The 22125-nt window shown below is 46.4% G+C and overlaps 1 non-coding gene across 1 annotated transcript; it reads right to left on the bottom strand.

Moving 5' to 3' along the window:
- Nucleotides 1–18146: 18146 nt before the first annotated feature.
- Nucleotides 18147–18199, bottom strand: LOC138490579 (U7 small nuclear RNA). The gene has a single exon (XR_011275523.1). It is a non-coding gene; the product is annotated as a U7 small nuclear RNA (small nuclear RNA).
- Between the last annotated feature and the right edge of the window lie 3926 nt (nucleotides 18200–22125).

The following is a 22125-nucleotide window of genomic DNA, read 5'->3' as shown; positions in this document are numbered from 1 at the left end:
GTGAGCGAGTTTAGGAATAAGTGCGGCAGAGGGACTGGGCAGTTCCATGGCAGCTGATAGCAACCCCTGGCAAAGGTGTTCGAACATGTGTGGACATTTGATGGCAATCTTTGGCAATGCAGAATGTACCCGAAACATAATGGCAATCCTTGGCGATGGGGCAAGGACCTGGGAAGTTGCTGATCATCCGTGGCAATGGGGCAAGCAGTTTAATGCAATCCTTGTTGAGGTTGCTCGGTATCTGGGCACTTGTTGCGAAGGGGGCATGCTTCTTGGCATTTTAGGGTAGGAGGTTAGGGAAGCAAATACCAAAGCAGTTCATTGGGATGCTTGGCAGTGGGACACATTCCTATCCTTTTGATGGCAAACCCTGGCAATGGGGCAAGTACCTGGGGATTTGATTATCTTTGGCAAAGCCGGGCTTGCCCTTAATGGATCAGCACAGGTAGCAGTAAACTATTCTATACATTCAGAGAAATAGCAACAGTCAGTTAAAGTACTCAACTTCTCATCTGTAAATTACCTATTCTGAATTACTTCCATCAAGCTCTTATTCATTTTTTGGAGGATTTTATTGGATCAGTTAACTCTATTTCCCTGTTTGTTTCCTCATATCTGTAATTTCAATCTATTTGCAACGTCTCAAACAATTAAAAATAAGACACAGCCTACTATGGTCACTTAAAGTGGAAGTAATGATACTGATTGTTTTTGTCATTGAGTGTAAAAACCCTGTTGTAAATATATAATCTTAGTTGATTCTAATTTTCCCCAGGTATGACATTAAGCATTATTAGGTTCCAATTACATAGTAACTCTGACCGCGTTCTTCCAGCTTCATTAACAATTCGTTTCAAAGTTGCATCAGGGATTTCTAGTTCATCCTTCATCCATTTGTACTAATTGGCAGTAGTGTGGGTAGGATTGTCTAACAAGTGGGACATAAAGCTAACGGAGATGAGCCCACCTCAAAGGCGAGCCTGCAGAGGGCAAGGGTGTTTGTTCTGCCTCAGGCCCAAAGCACAGCAGCGACCAAGCATAGCAAGGGAGCAGAACCAACCAAGTGGGGTTCTCCTCCCAGAGACCTTGTTTTTTTAAATAATGGGTTAAATGGTGGATTTGACAGTACACTTATGGCAACAAATTAGGCCCCAAAACACACAGTTTAAAATAGGTTTGTAGGGTAAGACATTAAAAAATCCATTACATGCCAAGTCACCAACACTGGAGATTTCCGATATTACGCTATTGTACACATTTGCATGCTGATTCTGCACATATTTGTCTATGCTGGTGCCCCTATATACGCCAGTATTTGGACATAAGAACATGTCCCTGCTTGATTTGCCCATAATGCAATTAATAACACTATAACAATACATGTTCATGCTGGCTCTGCCAATATATGCCACTATTCCCTCAAAAATCATACTCCGGTTGGCTTTGCCTTAATGCCAGTTTTTAAAAAATCCAGACCAGTGTAACAAAACATGTCCTTGCTGGCTGCACAAAAGTGCCTCCCCTAAATAAGAACACTCATCATGTTGTATTTGCCCCTAACACCAGTAAAACATAAATCCCAAGTCACAGTAAGAACACATTGGGCCTCATTACGAGTCTGGCGGTAAGAAATAGCAATTACCGGCATGCCGGTACTAGCATGTCTGTGTTACACTGCCCCTCGTAATCAATGGGCGATTACGAGTCTGCGTGCATGCGCGTACCGGTATGCTGGTAACAGAAGCGCTGCCATGCCTCTAAGGTTCTTACCGCCTCCGATAGCGGCATCATTGAATGCGCACAGACCCCCACCGGCATCGCTGAATCCACTAAGAACGGCACTGTTTACACCGGTAAGCTATTACCGGTACCAGTATTACAGCCACCGGAAGCAACGTCATCGGGCCGGAACGGGAAATGCATCGGCGGCCATCTTTGAAAACACAATCTATTGCCATCCACTGCAGACAGGACCTGTTTCAGAAAACACACGACCCTGCCTGCCAGATCAGGAGTAAGACAAGCAGAAAAGGTTCACCTTGTCTGTGAAAACCCAGGTTCAGCGATGATGAACTTAACATGCTTGCAGATACACTCGTCGAGCATTCTGACGTGTTGTGCGCTGACCTGCGCCGTGCAGCGCAAATTAGGAAAATAAACATATGGCAGGAGCTGGCAGGAAGGTATATGCCATGGGAACAACCCCACACAGTGTGAAGGACTGTCGGAAGAGATGGTATGACCTGCGACTGCGAGTGAGAAACATCCTGTCCGCCAACTGCAGCCAGGGGTGATAACAGGTGGTGGACCTGCCTCACCCATGAAGCTGGCAAGGTGGGAGGAGACGTGTTGCTTTGTGATGGATATGGAGGCAATTGAAGGAGTTGGCCATGCGGAGATGCTAGTCCCATCATTGGACGATGACGGTGAGTGACCCTTTGCGCAATACAGAAGCCACCAAACATACCTAATATCCCAAGTACAAAGTTGTACTCCAAAAGGGAAGTAGATGAGAGCAAATACATGGCCCATCAACCCCACCTAAACACATCCCTAAACCAAACACCACATCCCGGCCACAAAAACACACAAGCAAACCCAATCCCACAAACAAAATGACCACACAAACAACATATGCATGCACACACACACACACACTCATCCCTGGTGTGATGCTGGCATCACCACCGTCCCATTAAATTGCATGCTGCACGCCTCTCCACTCCCGAATACACACTTGATACACAACCAAACAGCACATGGCACACAGCCCCTGAGCCATGGCTACAGTACAGAAGCAACAACACACCTGTAGGCAACCCAACAGACACCATGGACATCATGGCAGCACCACAAGGGTGCTAATACAATTCCCCCCCAATCCTGCAGGCACCATGTGTGCCCCTCAAACATGCAAAATACGATGCACATGACCCAAATTGTACCAACATCGATACATGCAGGATGTAAGTTCTTCCATGACTGCCTCTCCATCCCCAACAGGCACGGATCTTGACAGCGACGGCAAACATGCCACATCAACAGGGAAGACACCTGCACGCATGGGCAGGGGTGAGGATGACGCCACCAGGCCATCAACCTCTAGGGCTGCAACCCATAAGACAGGCACACCTAAATCACGCACCATTGCCCAACAGGGTGCACACCCCCAAGACCAGGACGAGCAGCCACCTGCAACAGTCACACAGGAGCACCATGCCGGAGACACATGTGCCATCAAGGCCCACTTGCAAAAAGGTGCAGTGGCCAGAAAGGTCGGACCAATGAGGAAACTGGCCCTCCAGCAGACACCACTTGCTGATAATGATCCAACCACAGTGGCCAGTGATGTTGAGGGTTTGCATTCAATGGCCACAAATTCCATGGGCGAGCTGGCAGCCTCAGCACAACATAGCGCTGAGGAGGACGATGGGCCTGGAGCTGAACTCACTGCAGGACCTACCATGTTGGGGATGGCCAACACACCCCTAGCATGCAGGACAAACCACAGTGCTCCCCTGAACATGTGGCTGGTGCCCACAGCTCCGTGGAGGAGATGGCTGTCCAGTTGGACTCAATTTGGGCTGAGGGGGTGTGGGTGTGTTGAGGGGTGGTGGGCGTGGGTGTGCGGGGGTGTTGGGGTGTGGGGCCTGGGTGTGCGGGGGTGTTGGGGGTAGGGGGTAGCGGGCATGGGTGTGCGGGGGTGTTTGGGGGTGGGGGGCATGGGTGTGCAGAGGTGTTGGGGGTTGGGGGGTGAGTTGTCTGTAGTGTGATGCAAGTGGAGGGTTAATTCATGTACACAGTTCCATTTCATTAATACACCTGTTGTGTGAAAAAAAGTTACTTGACTGCACATTGCTTCTTGAGTGTTTGTCAATGTATTGTTCAAAAGTGACCAGTGCCCAGAGTCCTCCAATCCCAGTGCCCAGTGTCACACTTTACCGGCACCTCTGTGACCCAGTGCATCAAAAATATTGGGCTATCAATGATTGGTTTACAGTACGTCCCTCACGCGCATCACGACATGGCCGATGTGCAGCATCTTCTTCATCATCATCATCTTCACCCAGTGGTGTCTGGTCCATGTCAGGTGGCAGAGGTACGTTGCGCAGGATGCACATGTTGTGCAGCATGGCACATTCCAATACAATCTTGCCCACCTTCTCGGGCCCATAAATGAGTGCCCCACCCGACCTGCTGAGGCAGCGAAACCGTGCCTTCAACAGGCCAAAGGTCTGCTCTATAACCACATGAGTGTGTGTATATGCACGATTGTAGTCCTCTTCGTGCCGGTTCAGTGGATGCCTGACAGGGGTGAGGAGCCACGACTTCAGGGGCTAGTCAGCATCACCTGCATGGCAGCAGAATTAAGTGTGATTGTGACTTTTCATGCCATTCCACGTGTGCACTGCCTGTACATTGTTCATGTCCATATGCACTACTTTTCAATTGTTAGCCATTGCCTTCACATCTGCGCATATATCAGGCCTGTGTACTACTCGGCAAGCCATGGTGGAGGGCATGGGTGATGTACACAACTTAGAGACCTTGACATGAGATACACCACTCACCCAGATGAAGTGTGAAGGTCCATGATGTACTCACATGTGAGGGCTGTGTGGCCGGGAATGAAATCAAATGCATGTTGAGCACTGTGTGATGCATTTGGGTGATGTAAAACATGATACCCATGGGTTTGACTATCATGCTTCAAAGAAATTGATGATGCCATGCACATGTCTCTCAACACCTTCACCCATTTAACCATGGCACAATGTGATTGGTGGTATGGTCCGCCAGTCTAGGAATACGTCCCTTTTATGATGCAGGGTGTCAACTGGCATGCTGGTAATACCCCTTAGCCCCCCCCCAATTAACCCCATGGCCCAGGAAGCAGACAGGTTGCATATGCAAGTGACCTTCCCCCCCCAAAATGAACCCCATGGACCTGTGGTCAGACTTACCCAGCAGTCAGGCATGTCGTGCAGCATGTCGTTCCATGTAGCGGGGGAGTGTGGAGTTCTGCAGCACCATTGCATCATGTGTGGATCCTGGGAATCTGGCACAGCAATGTGTTATCATCTTGCTTGCATTACACACCAAATGGACATTGATGGAGAGGTATTGCTACACCACCTCCACAGCATGCCGGACTACTAACTCCACATGGGTGCAGTCGAGGGCACCAATGACGTTAGGCATGACTGCCAGTGCATGGAATGCAATTTTGGTTTCATTCACCTCCTGTGCAGTCCGTGGTAGGGATATGTAGGCACTTGCGTGCTTTAGGAGTGCATCCAGCACCTGGTTCAGCACACTGGAAAAACATGGCTGCGAGATGCCATGTAGCTGCCCAAATGTGTGCTGGTAGGTGCCTGTGGCCAGGAAGTGGAGCACACTCACTACCTTCAGCACAGGGGGGATAGCGGTGCAGATGTTGATCAGGCTGACCAGGTTATCATGTGGGAGATCCACGATAGTGGTGATGGAGTCCCTGTCCAGGCGGTACAGGGTGTGGATCTGTGCAGGGTTTAGGTCGAATGGACTGGCCCTTATGCGAGGGATTGGTGGCTGCCTGCCAGGAATTGCTGTCTGCACTGGTGGCATTTGCTGGGCCAGTCTCACCCTCCTCCTCCTCCTGTGTCTCCTCTTTAATCCCTGGTGTACTGCCTGCTCAAGGAGTAACAGTGCAGGCATGTCCTCCAGCTCCTGTATTGCAACAGCTAGTGGAATCATTTTGGTCTTGTAAGGCTTGTGGTGTGTGGGTGTACACCTTTTGTGCTGGGCCAAACTCCATTTCCTCCACCTATGCTGATTGTGTGCACCTGTGGCAGGTCTGAGCACAGCAGATTTGGCATTGCAGGTCGTGATGGCCCGGTCTGGTAAATGATTCCGGTATTGCCTTATCGGTATCGTTATTACCGGACCACCAACCTTGTAATGAGGCCCATTGCCCTGAGGGCTGTACAAATGGCAACATGAAAGAACACTCATAGGGCATGGTTCGTGGAATATTTTGTGTGCAGGGACGCGCAAAGTAATTTTCGGCATGAGGAACTTTGCAGAATGTATGCATGTTTTCCAGGAATTGGGCCCATAATGTTGCCTTTGGCATGACACCAGTAAAAAATGCCTTGTCACTATAAGGAAACCTGCCCCCCCTGCCTTCCCCATGTACCTTCCCCATGTAAGAATACTCATCATGTAGCCTTTGCCCTTAATGAGAGTACAACATTCCATGCCACAGTATGAAAGATCTAGGCTGCCAGCCCTATTATAATACCTACAACCTAGCGAGCCCCTCCTTCATGTAATAACACTCATCAAGATTGTTTTGCTCTGCCCAAAAATTACAGTAAAACATACCATGCACCAGCCAAGTACCCATACAACTTCTCTGTCATTCACACAAGCACCCAGGGCATTTACACTCATTCTCACTCAACATGCACTTCTACCTATGCACACCATTCACACTGCATTCATTCATACAAACGCATTTACAGACACTCCCTTGCATATGCACCTTTACACAGACACCCCTTCACATGCATGCACGCACACATTCATATGTACAATCCTCTCACAAATGCATACACGCAGACATAAATGCTTATTTTCCATTACCTGTTTACCTCCAGACTCGAACAAAATGCCTACTTCGCTACTCTCTAGGCCTCCAGCTGCTGTACTCCACACAAACAGGAACCAGGGAACAGGGAGTGCTTCCTTGTTCCCGGCATATCCTAAGGAGCCGGAGAGCAAATCTTGCTAGCTTGTTCTTAAATCCTTTTTCATTCTGATGTAAGAGTGTTAGTGTGATAGAAGAGGATAATGGTGTTCATAAACATTATTGAACAAAATATCACTTTAAATTGCAGTATTTTAGCAGTAGGTCTCTGATGGACGGATATCATGCAGCAGTGTAAAAGGTTCAAAACGATATGTTAACAAGTAGTTTTATTCACCCATCAGAGGCTACCTGTGGGGCGACCTTTAGTTTTCTTAAGGGCAGGACTTAAGATAGTTTTGAAACCATCAATATAAGGACTCTACCATAAACACGCTTCTTAAAATTAAAATGTCATATTCTTCTAATAACTCCATGTTTCTCAGCTGTTCATAAAGCAGCTATGCCCTCTAGATTTCCAGGATATGGCTTTAAATTGGTTAATATAATTGCTAGGAATGAGCCAATTATTTTTTTTGTAGAGCACTAAGGAGTGTGGATCAATCTGTGTCACCCCCACCCCTAAAATGCAGGGAATGTTTCATGTTTACATGCTCCACCATCCTATTGCAACACTTCTCCCAGCTACACGTGATCCTTTTTGTATTTCAAACCTCTTATATCATTAAGAGATTTTCCAGCCAATTACAGTAGAAGCAAGACATTGGGCCTCATTACGACCCTGGTGGACAGCCGTGCCTGTAATACAGGCACGGTTGCCGCCGGAGTCGTTTTTTTTCCAGTGCCCTGGAATGGGCAATTACTGGGGTATTACAACCCCAGCGGACCCGATAATTGCCCATTCCAGGGTGGCAGAAAAAATGTGTCCTCATTCCCATTTGAGCCCCATAGGGCTCAATGGGAATGGGGAAGCCGCATGCACCGGCAAATGGTGCTGGTGCATGCGGCATGCTGTGCTTGTGGGTGCCGCTCTGCCCACCAGGTCCGACCTGGCGGGCAGAAAGGCACCCGCAAGGACAACTCATAGTTTGCCAGTCCGGGAACTACGGTACTGGCAATCTTACTGGTACCGTAGTTCCCGGACCGGCACACTTGTAATGAAGCCCATTGTTTACATTCAAGTGTTTCACCGCCATCCCATGGACAAACTTCCTCCACCCAGGGCCATGCAGAAAGAACTGTAGGCAGGCTACAAACTTGGGGCTTCAGACAAAAAGGCCAGACATTACCTCCACGTCCATCTTCCTCGTCTCAGTACTTACCTTTGAGGCCCGCTTGCCTTACAGGAATGCCTCTTTCTTCTGGAGGTATCGAACCTCCCAAGTACCCCCAATCCAGTGTTAAAAGAATTTCAGGAACCATTGATAGCTTCTCAGTGTGGGGTTCTCGGGAACCACAGCAGCAGGCTTCCCTCATCCCTCTTCCACCAGAGCAGAGGAAGGGCACTAAGGTTGACGTGCTCTTGGATGCCCTGAGGTGCGAGGAGGTCCAAATGAGCAATAACGTGCATGCCAGGAGCTAGGTTGGTGATTATGCTCTGGAGCCCCCTGTGGGGGTCCTGATTGTGCACCCCCTCAGTGACCACAGTAGGTCCTGGGGCTGCAGGGAAGCCGTACCTGGGGCCCACAAGGTAGGGAGGTCAGGAAGGGGGGACTGTATAGAAGGAGGCAGCCAATGGGGGGACATTTTTTGGAGACAGAGGCACCAATGATGGGTACGGACATTCTCTGTAATGATTGGAGATGAGGCTCCTGGGGGTTCCATGGTTACTGCATCTCCACCTGCAAGCAAAGGTCCCGCGCTCTTTGCAGACAGCAATTGAGGCTGGAGAGGTAGTGTGCGCTGGAGTGGCTCTTCCTTTCTTCAGGGGAGTGGCTAAAGATGGCACATTGTATTACAGGCCCTCATTGGCTTGACAATTCTCCAGAAAAAAAAAAGGTTTAGCTGTCCATTGGGAGAAAATAAGTCCAGGTTATATAGCACAAAAGGATTGCAATTTAATTTATGAATGTTATTGAAAGAACATAGATTATTTATCCCAGTGGGACGACAGGCTACATGAAGCACACCATCCTCCTTTTCCTTGTTAGACACTTCTTCAGGCTCATCCCCAGGGCCCTCAGATTCTGATGGGGAGGCAGAAAGCATGAACTGTTAGGGGGCCAGTTATGGCCTCAGAAACTAAATCAGACAATATGAACTCACTCGCAAGTAAGGTCTCTGGTTGGTTTCTGACGTTAACAATGTAACATCCTTCAGAAATGGGAGGACCCTTACCATGTGCCACTTTATGGCCAAGTGATATCCGTGGAATGACTTTTCTCCTGGAAGCAGCTAATATTGAGGATGGTCTAGTCAGGCAGTTGTGCGGGATTACGTGGATATTCTGAACCTTTGCCTAAGGTATATGGATAGCCAAAACAGTTTGGGAGGCTTTTAGTAGGTGTGTAAAGCCTTAGAGGATGGTTTGGACTGTCTTCCTATTCTGGTGGATATGCAAGAGCAGGAGGAATATTTCAGAATTTGCTCAGGATAGGGTTCGGGGTGCAGCCCAGTTTCAGGCATAGATCGGCTGGAGCCTAGAGCAGCAGCAGGCCTCTCCCGATCCTCCTCCAGTGGGATGGTGGTAGGGCCAAAACAATGGTATGCTCTTGGACCCTCTGCAGGGCAAGAGAGGTCCAATGGATTGGAAATGCACGTGTCTGGGACTGGGCCCAGGCATTGAGTCATACACCATGAGTTTCATATGCTCTTTTAAGATTGAGAGTGTAATTGTGTGATTGCATGATCTATATTATTACTACTGTGTTATAATTGATGATGTTTTGCATTGATTCATATTTTTAACATTTTTGAGATTGTCAATATTCTTTTGCCTGATAACGTTCTAACACTCATTTTAGTCAGGGATCTTATTTGCAACACCTTAGAGTATTACCTTCTTGGTTTCTAAGTTATCCTCGGCATGAACGCCAAGCAGCGTGAATAGAAACTTCATCCCCATAGTTCCTTACTTCAATCGTGGCCCGAATGCGTCATCTCAGCCCGAAAGAGGCTATAACTGACTTGCGTCAGCGTGAGTCAGTTGTTTCATACGCTCTTTTAAGATTGAGAGTGTAATTGTGTGATTGCATGTTCTATATTATTACTACTGTGTTATAATTGATGATGTTTAGCATTGGTTCATATTTTTTAAACATTTTGATATTGTAAATATTTTTTAGCCTAATAACAATCTAACACTCTTTTAGTGGGGGATCTTATTTTTAGGAGGCATTGTTTGTGTTTTCATCCATACGCTGACGATAGACACATTTATATTGCGATAAAAAACATTGATGATGCATTTAAGAAAATAAATGTGTGTATGGATGAGCTCAATAATTGGATGGCTTACAGTCAGCTTCAGCTGACGTCACTAAGACAGAGATTATACTTTTTGGCCCCAAGAGTAAAATGGTTGTAGAGAGACAGATTACCCCCGCTCATTTTGGGGGAACAACTTCATAATTCCAAAAAGATTAGAAACTTGGGCTGTATATGGCACGAGAATCTTGGCAGTGAAGCACAAGTTGGGCGAAGGTGAAGGCAGTATTTTATGCATTACGTCTACTGAGGAATGTGCTTCCTCTCATTCTGATGGAGGATCATGCAGTGGTGGTGGGGGCAATGACCAACCCCCACCTGGATTACTGTAACAGCCTTTTAGTAGGAATTTCAGCTAATCAAATCACTAGATTGCAGAAGGCTCAGAACGCCGCAGTCAGAGTGATTGGACACCTCAGGAAATGGGACCATGTCTCCATGTCACAGAGTTCCCTCCACTGGCTTATGGTGGAGGATAGCATCAAATTTAAAGTGGCATGTTTGATCTGTAAGTGTCTGAGAGGGCTCGCTCCAGACTATCTTGTTGAGAAGATTGTCCGAAATTGCCCAAGTAGAGAACTTTGTTCTGGGTACAAACTCTTGATTTGTGTTCCAAGGTCCAATCTGGTCTCCAGAGGTGACAGAAGATTCGGTGTCTTTGGGCCAAAAATCTGGAATCAACTCCCCTTTGAGATCAGAGCATGCGAATCGTTAGCCTTGTTCAGAAAAAGGCTGAAAACCTTTCTGTTCAGATACATCTATCAAAGTTCCATAATTAAACACATGCATTACGTATGCCCTGCTCTAATAGCTGTCATCTGCACCCGAATATAGTTGAATCTGTCTGGTGCACGTTAGAAATTTTCAAAATCAAATCAAATCTAAATCAAACACCTAAATCCTTTTGTTAAGGGCTGGGTTTTCTCCAAGGCTGGAAGGTTAAAATCATTCAGGCATAATCAGTACTCTGCCCAACCATAGGAGTCTGGTGGTTGGTAGACTCCAGCTCTTTTCAAAGCCTGGAGAAGGTATTCTGAGAACTCAAGGGCAGAGGGAGTTGTCCTCTCCTGTTCAATCGAGTATTACTCTTACACCAAAATACAGGCTCAAGAACAAAGTCTTAAGTATGTACATAAAGGGGAGAACATTCAAAATGGAAACCCTGCAGACAATCATCTCATTAGTTGAGAAAGCGGGATTCCCTTTGCCAGTAGCCTGGCAGAAAGTATATTATAATGTGCCAATCAGACCTCACAGCAGAGGTTCTTCAGGACTGCCATAAAATGGAGACATTATTGATTTCAGGCCCCCCTAAGGATTGAATACAACTCTTTGCAAAGCTTTACAAAGTTGGTGGCTCTATTGGTTGAGCTTCTCCAGTTCTATGAGATTCAGAAATTCCCCTCCCGGGTTGATCAAAGCAGTGCAGAGGGGGACTGCACAATTTCATCTTCTTCATGTGTGCGAGACATTCAGGATTGGGGGCGTCTCAGGCACCAGCTGAGATTTTATCGAGTTCCCAGAATTTGAGGTTCATAGGTGCTCTATCCTACTCTATGTGTGAAGAAAGTCCTCCTCTGGAAAGGGTCACATGCCTGCAGGCAGTTTTATAAATGGCTCTGGAAAAACGAATGTGCTTAGTTCAATCTCTCCTTGATGTTCAGGGTTACATAAGTTTTTGTGTATATCCTGGTTCCCTGGTCATCCCTTCTTCTCCAGCCCTTGGTTTTCAGCTTCTAAATCAGTGACTCACAGTGGTTTAATGCCTATTAACTTGGGCTTCAGCAAGAGTTGGATTGGTGGTTGCAAGTCTATGGCCACACCACACTGAATGTGCCCAATCCCATCTGATCTTGGATACTGAGCAGAAATGAGAAGGGGTTTGGTCTAGTCTCTCATGTAAGGAACATTGTAACCGTGTATGTCAGTAGCCTGGGGTGGGTTCAACTTTGGGGAAAAGGACTCAGTAGGAGCTATGCATTTCCCAAAATGTGTAGGGACTTGACTACCATTGGTAAAGTTTCTAAAGTGTTCCTTGGGAGGTTGAAGGGCCAAGCAGTTTAGGGCAGGACAAACACCTAATCAGCTATGACATATATCTACCATCATGATTGATTAGGATACGCATTACTGCCCACCTTGGCAGGTGAAATAAACTCCTGATCGGAAGCTGCACTGAAGTTCCTGGAGGCAGTCCCAATTCAGGGGGAATAGCAAATGTCAGGGCAGACAGACTGAGCAGGGTCTTCCTGAGCTCAGGAGTTATCCAGGTTGGATACATCCTTTAATAGGATCTGTCAAAGGTTTGGAATTCCCTTGACAGACCTGTTTGACTTTCCAACATAAGAAAAGGTCACCTTGTTGATTCAGGGTTTCAGGGGAAGGACCAAAATTGCATCTGCATTACACCTGGAATAGCATTAGAACTCCTTTTTGCTCCCATGGTCCTTCTTTTCCAAGGGTTTTCCGGGGAATCAGTAAGAGCAGGTCTCAAAGGCTTCTAGTATTTCTTTATTGGCCATGATGGGGCTGCTCCCCTCGCTCAGAACTCTAGTCCCAGGACAGGTGGAGGATCCCGAGATGCAATTGCCCTCTACTAGCCGGTCAAGGTCCAGCGTATACAAAACCCAATGGTTAGTCTGAAAGCTGATAGAGATAGATTGCTAGCCTTAAGTGGCAGAGACCATTTCCCATTCAAGTTCCCTTGTTTCTTTAAAGGCCTATGATAGGCATTGAGTACATGTTTTAAATGGTGTGGGAAGTCGTATGAGCTTCCAATCCCATTCAATGTATTATGCAGACATTCTGCAGTTCCTGAATGATGGTTTCAGAACTGGTTAGCAGTGTTTACCCTCCAAGCTCAGTGAGCAGCCCAGATAGCTCTGCGAGTCCAGAAGGCATCTTGGAAGGGGAAGCTCCAGTTGGTATATTGTGGAAGTTTTGGTTTCTTCTACACCACTTTCATACAAGGTCTACTTTTAGCGGATCTGCTCCTCATACTATAATTCCTGAGGGGATCTCCCTTTGAACAAATTAGTTGATGTAACATTTCTAATATTAAAGAAAGCTTTGTGTATAGCTATTTCCTTAGTATGTTCCTTTGGGGACATAAGGGCCTGGTGTACACCCCCCTTTTCTTCCTGTTAGGATGTTGGTTTTAAGGAAATGTTACCCTAGTTATCTCTGGAAGATGGTGTCCATCTTTCAGTCTTCTCACAATGTGACTATCCTTGTTTTTCTTTTAGGATCCCAAAATGGTGGATAAGGAGTTTGTCTTGCTATAGATGTCAGAGGAGCAGTCCTGGAGTATCAGACTGAAACTGCTGTTTTTATCAGATCTGACTGTCTGGGTGATGTTTGTGGTCTAGGCGGTAACTTTCAGCTGTTGGATCCAGGTTAGTACAATGGCATGAGATGTGTCTGTTTATCCCACACCTTTGCACGTACAGGGCTGATCAGCATGGGGCCATGACAGATGTCGACACAGTCTCAGTACAGGAGAAATGTGGAGCAGCTTCCTGGGCTGACCCAAATGCCTTCATAGGTCTTTAAAGATTGGCTTTGGCAACACTGGAGATGGAGATTTTGGTGTTGATATACTCAGGGCTGGAATAGAGATATTACCAGTGGTGAGGTGTGTATCAAATGGGTATGGGATGCAGCAGCACTCTGTGTCTTGTGTGTGTTCATAGGGTCCCATCCGCAATGTACAGCTTTGGTGCACCTTGAAGGTAAGTACTGGGACAAGGAAGAGGAACATGGAGGTAATGCCCCGATTACTTATTGGTAATCTTCATTACTCCCAATCCTACTCTTCCTCATCAGTAGACAGTCCTCCTCGCCCGACAAGGGTGAGGAAGGTCCCATTATCTGGTTTGGGAAAAATGTAACATTGCATTGCAGGTAAGTGGGAGAGTATATGCCTCCAGCAGGAAGAAAAAAATGATGGTTTCTGTGAAAGGAGGGAATGAAGAAGAATAGGACCTGAGTGATGAAGATTACCAGTAGTTAATCGGGGCATTTATTTCGCCAATGGTGCTGGGTGACACTCTCATAGTTCTCATCATTTTGTGTTGCCAAGGCAGATGAAAACACCTGATTTTGGGTTTTGGTGTATTTTGTTGGCACAACCTCCAAAATATCACCAACACTATTGCGCCAGATAAGAAAGATAGAGTAAAAAGGGGCCAGAATGTCAGCATGTGGTTGGCATGACAACTGGGAATGCTTTGGTATACTCTGTCAATGGGCCATTTTGTGTGCAAAACCCTGTTCGTTGATTCGTGAAATCAACTGTGCAGGTCTTTTCTGGGAATTGCGTGCCCTTCGTGCAGGTCTGACACGCCTGGGATGACCTGCTGGGAGGAGATTGAATGCCCCCAACTGCGCACAGCCAAGCGTATTCATGGAACGGACCACGCAACATCTGGGAATTCAGCATGCAAAGCCCTGGATCAATCTGCCCTGAAGCCCAAATTGCATAGGAGTCACTGCTCAAAGGTAGGGTCCGATTGGGATTGTAGGGGAGCGTACACGCAATTGGTGTGCCGATCAAAGGTAGGGGTGCGCGTATGCAGAGTAGCGGGGTGGAGGTGTGGTTTACAGGGCTTTGACTGTGAAATTACTCGAGTTCCGGAACATCATGTGCATGTTCTCAGGGTGCTGTGAACAGTTATGGGGGACCCTTTACAATATGGCTGGGGTGAGGGCTTGCTTGCGGGGGACCCTATGCAGGATTATCGGGATGCATGGGTTTGCGCCTGAGTACCACGCATAGGTAGCTGTTAGTGGCTACATTTGATTTACGGGGGGTCTGTCAGGGGCGTTCCGGCCACGATTTGCGCATAGGTTTACTTTGCTAAATAGGTTCCATTAATACGCGCATTGCGCAAAGGTGCCTCATGTGCGAAGGGGCACGCAAAGTCCTTCTCGCCGTGCACACTTTGCGTGGTCTATGCACACTCTTCTATGAATCAGGACCTTAATGTTATTTCTTGTTTCCTTATGCCAATGTAATCCAATAATGGTTTGTTTAACATATTTTCTCCCAATCAGGAGTACTGTAATATGTCACGTGTGTCATCAATTTCAAAGCCGGGGTGTGTAGTGATCTTTCTTTTTGCAGAAAGAGGAAGTTGTGCTGTATTTTTCCTGGCCCTGTTGGGCTACAGGTAGGTTTCTCTTTCTAGATACTGTTACAATATAAACATTATTTTTTGTAACTAGTACCAATGACAACATACAGAGGAGAGGTCTTCATAAGAAATCTGAGAGGACTTCTGTGTGTTGTCAGTGGTACTGCACCTCTACACAAAATAATGCCATGCAGTGCAGCACCAGTGACAACAGAGGTCTTGTAAAGAAATCTGAGAGGGCCTTTGTATATTGGCAGTGGTACTGCACCTCTACAAACATGCCATACAGAGGCCCTCATAACGAGGGCCTCTGTATGTTATTAATGGTACTGCACATCTCCAAAAAATAATGCAAACGACCTACCCAACACTCAGACCACAAACGTTTTTCCAATAATTTTTTGGAGAGGTGCCATCCCACTGACAACATACAAATGTCCTAATAGGAAATCTCAGATTCCTTATGCGACATCCGCATGCCATTATTTTTTTGAGAGGTGCAGTACCAATGACAACATACAGAGGTCCTTATAAAAATCTTTGAGGACCTCTATATGCTGTCAGTAGTACTGCACATCTCCAAAAAATGATGCTGGTAAAACAATGTTATGCAAGGATTATTTTTGGGGGAGGTGGAGTAGCATTGACCACAGAGGTGCGCATGTCTGTGGTACTGCACCTCTCCAAAAGATAATGGCATGCCGATGTCTCATAAGAAATCTGAGATTTCTTATTAGGACCTTTGTATGTTGTCAGTGGGATGGCCCTCTCCAAAAAATGCCTGTAATGAATGAATGCTCAAATCCCGGCATTTTCATATGTGCCTTACGTTTTCATTATTGGAAAAATGTTGTGATCTGAGTATGTTGGGTAGGTCGTTCAAGCATATCTGTCTCTTTTGCAGGGCAGAAATTAAAAATAGCATCACAGGGTCATGAATGACCTAGATATGCATTGTGCATTCCCCTGCTCCCCCTCGAAACACGATTTATGCGCATTTCAAAGCACACCCCGTTTCTAAAATTGGGATTCACTTTAAAATGGGTAGAAATGCCCTTTCTCCTGCTTTATGCAATTGCTTACAACGTGGGCAAAAGGGTATCAGAATGTGTTCATCTATGACTATGAAGAAATGTCAGATTTCGTTTGAGCACATCTACACCAGGGCGATTATTAGCTCCATTGAGAGCAAAACTACAATATAGGACCACTGCGACCAGGCTGCAATTATACATACAACCAACAGATGTACTCCCCACTTGTGCTGTTTCTCCTGTGTCCCTTTGTCCCTTGTGCTGTCCCTCCTCCCCCTTTGTGCTGTCCTTCTTCACCTCTTGCGCGGCCCCGCCTCACCCCTTGCACAGATGATCTGTCCCTTTTTGCGCTGTCGCTACGTCCCTCCTGAGCTGTCACTCCTTTCCCCGTGCACTGGTGCTCCTTCCCCTGGGTGCTGTCACTCTGTTCCCCGGAGGCTTAGAAAAGGTAGGGCCTGAGTGCGCAAGGCCCACTCAAAATATGTACATGCCCATTCAGCAGCACTGTGTGGGCATGTACAGATTTTAATATCACTGCGGTGGGTTCAACTACATTAGGTACAGGCCCCACTTGTTAGGCAATCCTGGCTACTTCTCTGCTGTGCCCCATGCGCTGCCTCTCCTTCCCCTTTGTGCTGTTGCTCCTTCCCATTGTGCTGTCGCCCATTCCCCATTGCGCTGTCACTCCTTCCCCCATTTGCTCTGTCACCCTTTTCCCCCCACTTGCACGACCAGCCTCAGCGCCAAATAGCCCATCACAAACTAAAGGGCCTTTGAAAGGAAAAAAAAAGAAAATTGCTTTCCACACTACGGTAGGGAGTAGGGGCGGAGCCCCACACAGCACATTGGCGCCATGAGCGCTCTTCTAGCTCCGCCCCCCTACCTATCACAGGCAGCAGGAGCCAATGCAGACCCTCAACGTACCTAGGGGCTCGCCTCTGTGACCTAATCTGCTTCGTGCAAGCGCACTGTGCACAGCCTATGTGCACAGTGTGCGCACACAGAGCAGATTACATCACTGAGGCAAGCACCCAGGTTTGCCGAGGGTCAAAGACCCTGTGACTGAGCAGAAAGCAATGACCACTGAGCCAGCTTCACAGGCTCCTTCGTCGTTGCCTTTGCCAAATGAATTCTAGTATTTGTAGTTTGGGATGTCAACATACATTCTGAAATGGACGGTGCTAGTTTGAAAAAATATTTTTAACATTTCCTTTGATCGGAGTCCAATTGGCAGCTCTGCCCCTTCTGAACTCTGTCTCCCTCCTCCAAACTCCGCCCCCACACCGGCCCTTGTGGGATCCCCCTCCAAATTGTTATATTTGGAGAAACACTTTTGTTTGGAAAGATTTGTTTCTATCATGGAGGCTGTTGCCAATAAAGTAATGGGACGAGGATGGAGGGATGTGGAGGTAATGTGAGTCACACCTACTCTGACTCACCACCAAAGGAAACTACTGAATAAAAACCTGCTGCTGCAGAGGAGTTTCCTTTCTGAGATGGCTGCACAAGCCTAATGTTCAATAAGCATTCTTTCTAGGTTACCCTTGTGCAATCAGCTTATACTGGAGGCACGTTTATTTATTTATTGTGTATTTGTTATGCGCTTAAACAAGTAAATTGTGTTTCAAAACGCCCACAGGGCAACCAAGAGGGAGCATGGGTTAGAAAAACAACTGTGAAACTCGTCAAGTTATGAAACTTGACGGCATAAGGCAGTAGCTGCATTTCACGTTAGTTGCTCATTTTAATTAATCACGTAAAAAATTGTCAACGTTTTTAAATAAACTTCCTCACTAGTATTGTCAACACCTTCTTTACAATTACGAAACACCAACAACCATTATGGTCGGCAGAACGACATAACTGTATTACCAGTTTTATAGAAGAAGTTAATCTGAAATCTCTCATTAAACAACAATAGACGGCTCCCCACAAGGGGGGAACCTACTAGACAAATAGTAAAAGAGCTACTCAGTGCTTAAAGAAAGGACGTGAGACAGTTATTCATTACAAAAAAGACACATAGCACTATTAGGGCGACATTATAGCCTTCGCTCCAAGCGCCAAGTAGACACATTCAGAACTCCCAGAGCCATGCAAATCGTGTATAGCAAGACATTGAGCTATACAACTCTTAAAAGTGAAGGAAAAGGCAAAGAAGTCATATACACAATCAATATGAAGGTTCAGTGGTTTTGCACAGGATTATGGGTATGCATCTGATTGACATCTAAGGCGCTTCCGGCTAGAGAAGTGCCCCTCTCCCTTATTCTACATGTTCAGTTCTCACTATTGAGGCGATAGTGTGACTGTAATCTCCTGTTTCTTCCTGTATTCAGAATGACTTTCGTTACAAGTTGTACGTTGCAGTGAAATTGCTTGCGAGGCAGAACTGTAGCCTGTGGGTGCTGTGAAATCTCTTACGTGGAAAACTTGCAAGTGCCAGGCTATTATGCAAAGTTTGGCGGATGCCTGCACTGCCTAAAGAGTGTATTCGCCAGCTTCCTGCTAGTGCGAGGAAGAGGAGCTCCTCATGCCTCCCCTGCAGGGCTGTAAGTGGCGTAAGAAATAGAGGGGGTGAGGGGGTGGGGATAATTTTGGGGTGCGGCTTTCAGGATGGGCGTGGCATGAAAAGTACACAAACAAATATATAAATGTATGTAAGCATTTATATATTTGTATGCATACCTTACTATGCTTTGTGTACTATGCAAGCCATCTTTTATAAACATAGACATATGTTACATATGTCAATGTTTATCAAAAGTGGCTTGAAAAGTATGCAAACCATAGTAAGGTACACACATAAATATATAAATGCTTACATTTATATATTTGTTTGTGTGCCTTATTATGGCTTGTGGTTTGTCTACTTCAAGATTGCTTGAAAAGTTCACACACCATAGTAAGGTTCACACACAACTATGTAGCATTTATAAATGTGTGTGCGTACCTTATGGTTTGCATACTTTTCAAACTATCTTTTTTAAACATTCTCTGTTTATAAATTGTGGCTTAAAACGTACATAATTCAATCCATCTTTTATAAATCTTTGCTGAAGAACAAAGTCAGAGGCGTCTTTGTCCGTTGGAAAAGCTTTATAAAAGATGGCTTGAATTGTGTACTTTTCAAGCCATCTTTTATAAACACAGAAATATGGCACTGCGTCCTCGGGTTCGCTGAGGGTCAAAGATGCAGCAGTGACCTCGGGAGGGGGTGGGGAAACAAAGTACAGTAACTTCCTCTGGTGACTCCTCGCGTGAGGGGTCGCCAGAAGAAGTTACAGTGACTGACAGAAGTGCCAGCTTGCCTGACTTAATGGCGGGAGCATCTCCAGTCGTGGCTGCAGCCGTGGTGGGGTAATGTGTCCCACTGTCGTATTGTGGGACTGGGGGCCATGGTAGGGCCCCGGCTCAGCCCCACCTTTTGGAGGCTGTTGCGGCCTTTCCCCATCTGGCCCCGGCCCCCTTAAAGCACTGCTCCCCAGCCCTCCTGCCCCCCTACCCTGAGCAGCAGGAGCAGAAAAGTGTAAGGGGACCATCAGAAAGTCAGAGTGCAGCAGCCTGCACTGTCCCATCCCTTGCTGGCTTCCCTTCTCATGCTGTCAACAGCAGCAGGAGTAGTAAGGAGTTGCGTAGGATTAGGACATGTATCAGTGCTCCAATGCTTTCCTGCCTTTAGTTTTAAGAGGGGTGCACTGAGGGGGGACCCCTCTTCTGCAAACCACCTTTATAAAGAAGAGGAGGCGACACAGGCGAGTGTGAGCGAGTTTAGGAGTAAGTGCAGCAGTGGGACTGGGCAGTTCCATGGCAGCTGATAGCAACCCTTGGCAGAGGAGTTTGAACATGTGTGGACATTTGATGGCAATCTTTGGCAATCCGGAAGATACCCGAAACATAATGGCAATCCTTGGCGATGGGGCAATGACCTGGGAAGTTGCTGATCATCCTTGGCAATGGCGCAAGCAGTTGAATGCAATCCTTGTTGAGGTTGCTCGGTATCTGGGCACTTGTTGCGAAGGGGGCATGCTTCTTGGCATTTTAGGGTAGGAGGTTAGGGAAGCAAATACCAAAGCAGTTCATTGGGATGCTTGGCAGTGGGACACACCCCTATCCCTTTGATGGCAAACCCTGGCAATGGGGCAAGTACCTGGGCATTTGATTATCTTTGGCAAAGCCGGGCTTGCCCTTCATGAATCAGAACAGGTAGCAGTAAACTATTGTATACATTCAGAGAAATAGCAACAGTCGGTTAAAATACTCAACTTTTCATCCGTAAATTACCTATTCTGAATTACTTCCATCAAGCTCTTATTCATTTTTTGGAGGATCTTATTGGATCAGTTAACTCTATTTCCCTGTTTGTTTCCTCATATCTGTATATTCAATCTATTTGCAACGTCTCAAACAATTAAAAATAAGACACAGCCTACTATGGTCACTTAAAGTGGAAGTAATGATACTGATTTTTTTTGTCATTGAGTGTAAAAACCCTGTTGTAAATATATAATCTTAGTTGATTCTAATTTTCCCCAGGTATGACATTAAGCATTATTAGGTTCCAATTACATAGTAACTCTGACCGCGTTCTTCCAGCTTCATTAACAATTTGTTTCAAAGTTGCATCAGGGATTTCTAGTTCATCCTTCATCCATTTGTACTAATTGCCAGTAGTGTAGGTAGGATTGTCTAACAAGTGGGACATAAAGCTAACGGAGATGAGCCCACCTCAAAGGCGAGCCTGCAGAGGGCAAGGGTGTTTGTTCTGCCTCAGGCCCAAAGCACAGCAGCGACCAAGCATAGCAAGGGAGCAGAACCAACCAATGGGGTTCTCCTCCCAGAGACCTTGTTTTTTTAAATAATGGGCTAAATGGTGGATTTCACAGTACACTTACAGCAACAAATTAGGCCCAAAGGAACACAGTTTACAATATGTTTGTAGGGTAAGTCATTAAAAAATCCATTCCATGCCAAGTCACCAACACTGGAGATTTCCGATATTACGCTATTGTACACATTTGCATGCTGATTCTGCACATATTTGTCTATGCTGGTGCCCCTATATACGCCAGTATTTGGACATAAGAACATGCCCCTGCTTGATTTGCCCATAATGCAATTAATAACACTATAACAATACATGTTCATGCTGGCTCTGCCAATATATGCCACTATTCCCTCAAAAATCATACTCCGGTTGGCTTTGCCTTAATGCCAGTTTTTAAAAAATCCAGACCAGAGTAACAAAACATGTCCTTGCTGGCTGCACAAAAGTGCCTCCCCTAAATAAGAACACTCATCATGTTGTATTTGCCCCTAACATCAGTAAAACATAAATCCCAAGTCACAGTAAGAACACATTGGGCCTCATTACGAGTCTGGCGGTAAGAAATAGCAATTACCGGCATGCCGGTACTAGCGTGTCTGTGTTACACTGCCCCTCGTAATCAATGGGCGATTACGAGTCTGCGTGCATGCGCGTACCGGTATGCTGGTAACAGAAGCGCTGCCATGCCTCTAAGGTTCTTACCGCCTCCGATAGCGGCATAATTGAATGCGCACAGACCTCCACCGGCATCGCTGAATCCACTAAGAACGGCACTGTTTACACCGGTAAGCTATTACCGGTACCGGTATTACAGCCACCGGAAGCAACGTCATCAGGCCGGAACGGGAAATGCATCGGCGGCCATCTTTGAAAACACAATCTATTGCCATCCACTGCAGACAGGACCTGTTTCAGAAAACACACGACCCTGCCTGCCAGATCAGGAGTAAGGCAAGCAGAAAAGGTACCCCTTGTCTGTGAAAACCCAGGTTCAGCGATGATGAACTTAACATGCTTGCAGATACACTCGTCGAGCATTCTGACGTGTTTTGCGCTGACCTGCGCTGTGCA

Source organism: Ambystoma mexicanum, chromosome 9, assembly GCF_040938575.1.
Source record: "Ambystoma mexicanum isolate Mex_15411 chromosome 9, UKY_AmexF1_1, whole genome shotgun sequence".
NCBI classification, from domain to species: domain Eukaryota; kingdom Metazoa; phylum Chordata; class Amphibia; order Caudata; family Ambystomatidae; genus Ambystoma; species Ambystoma mexicanum.
This window is presented reverse-complemented; position numbering and strand designations above follow the sequence as displayed.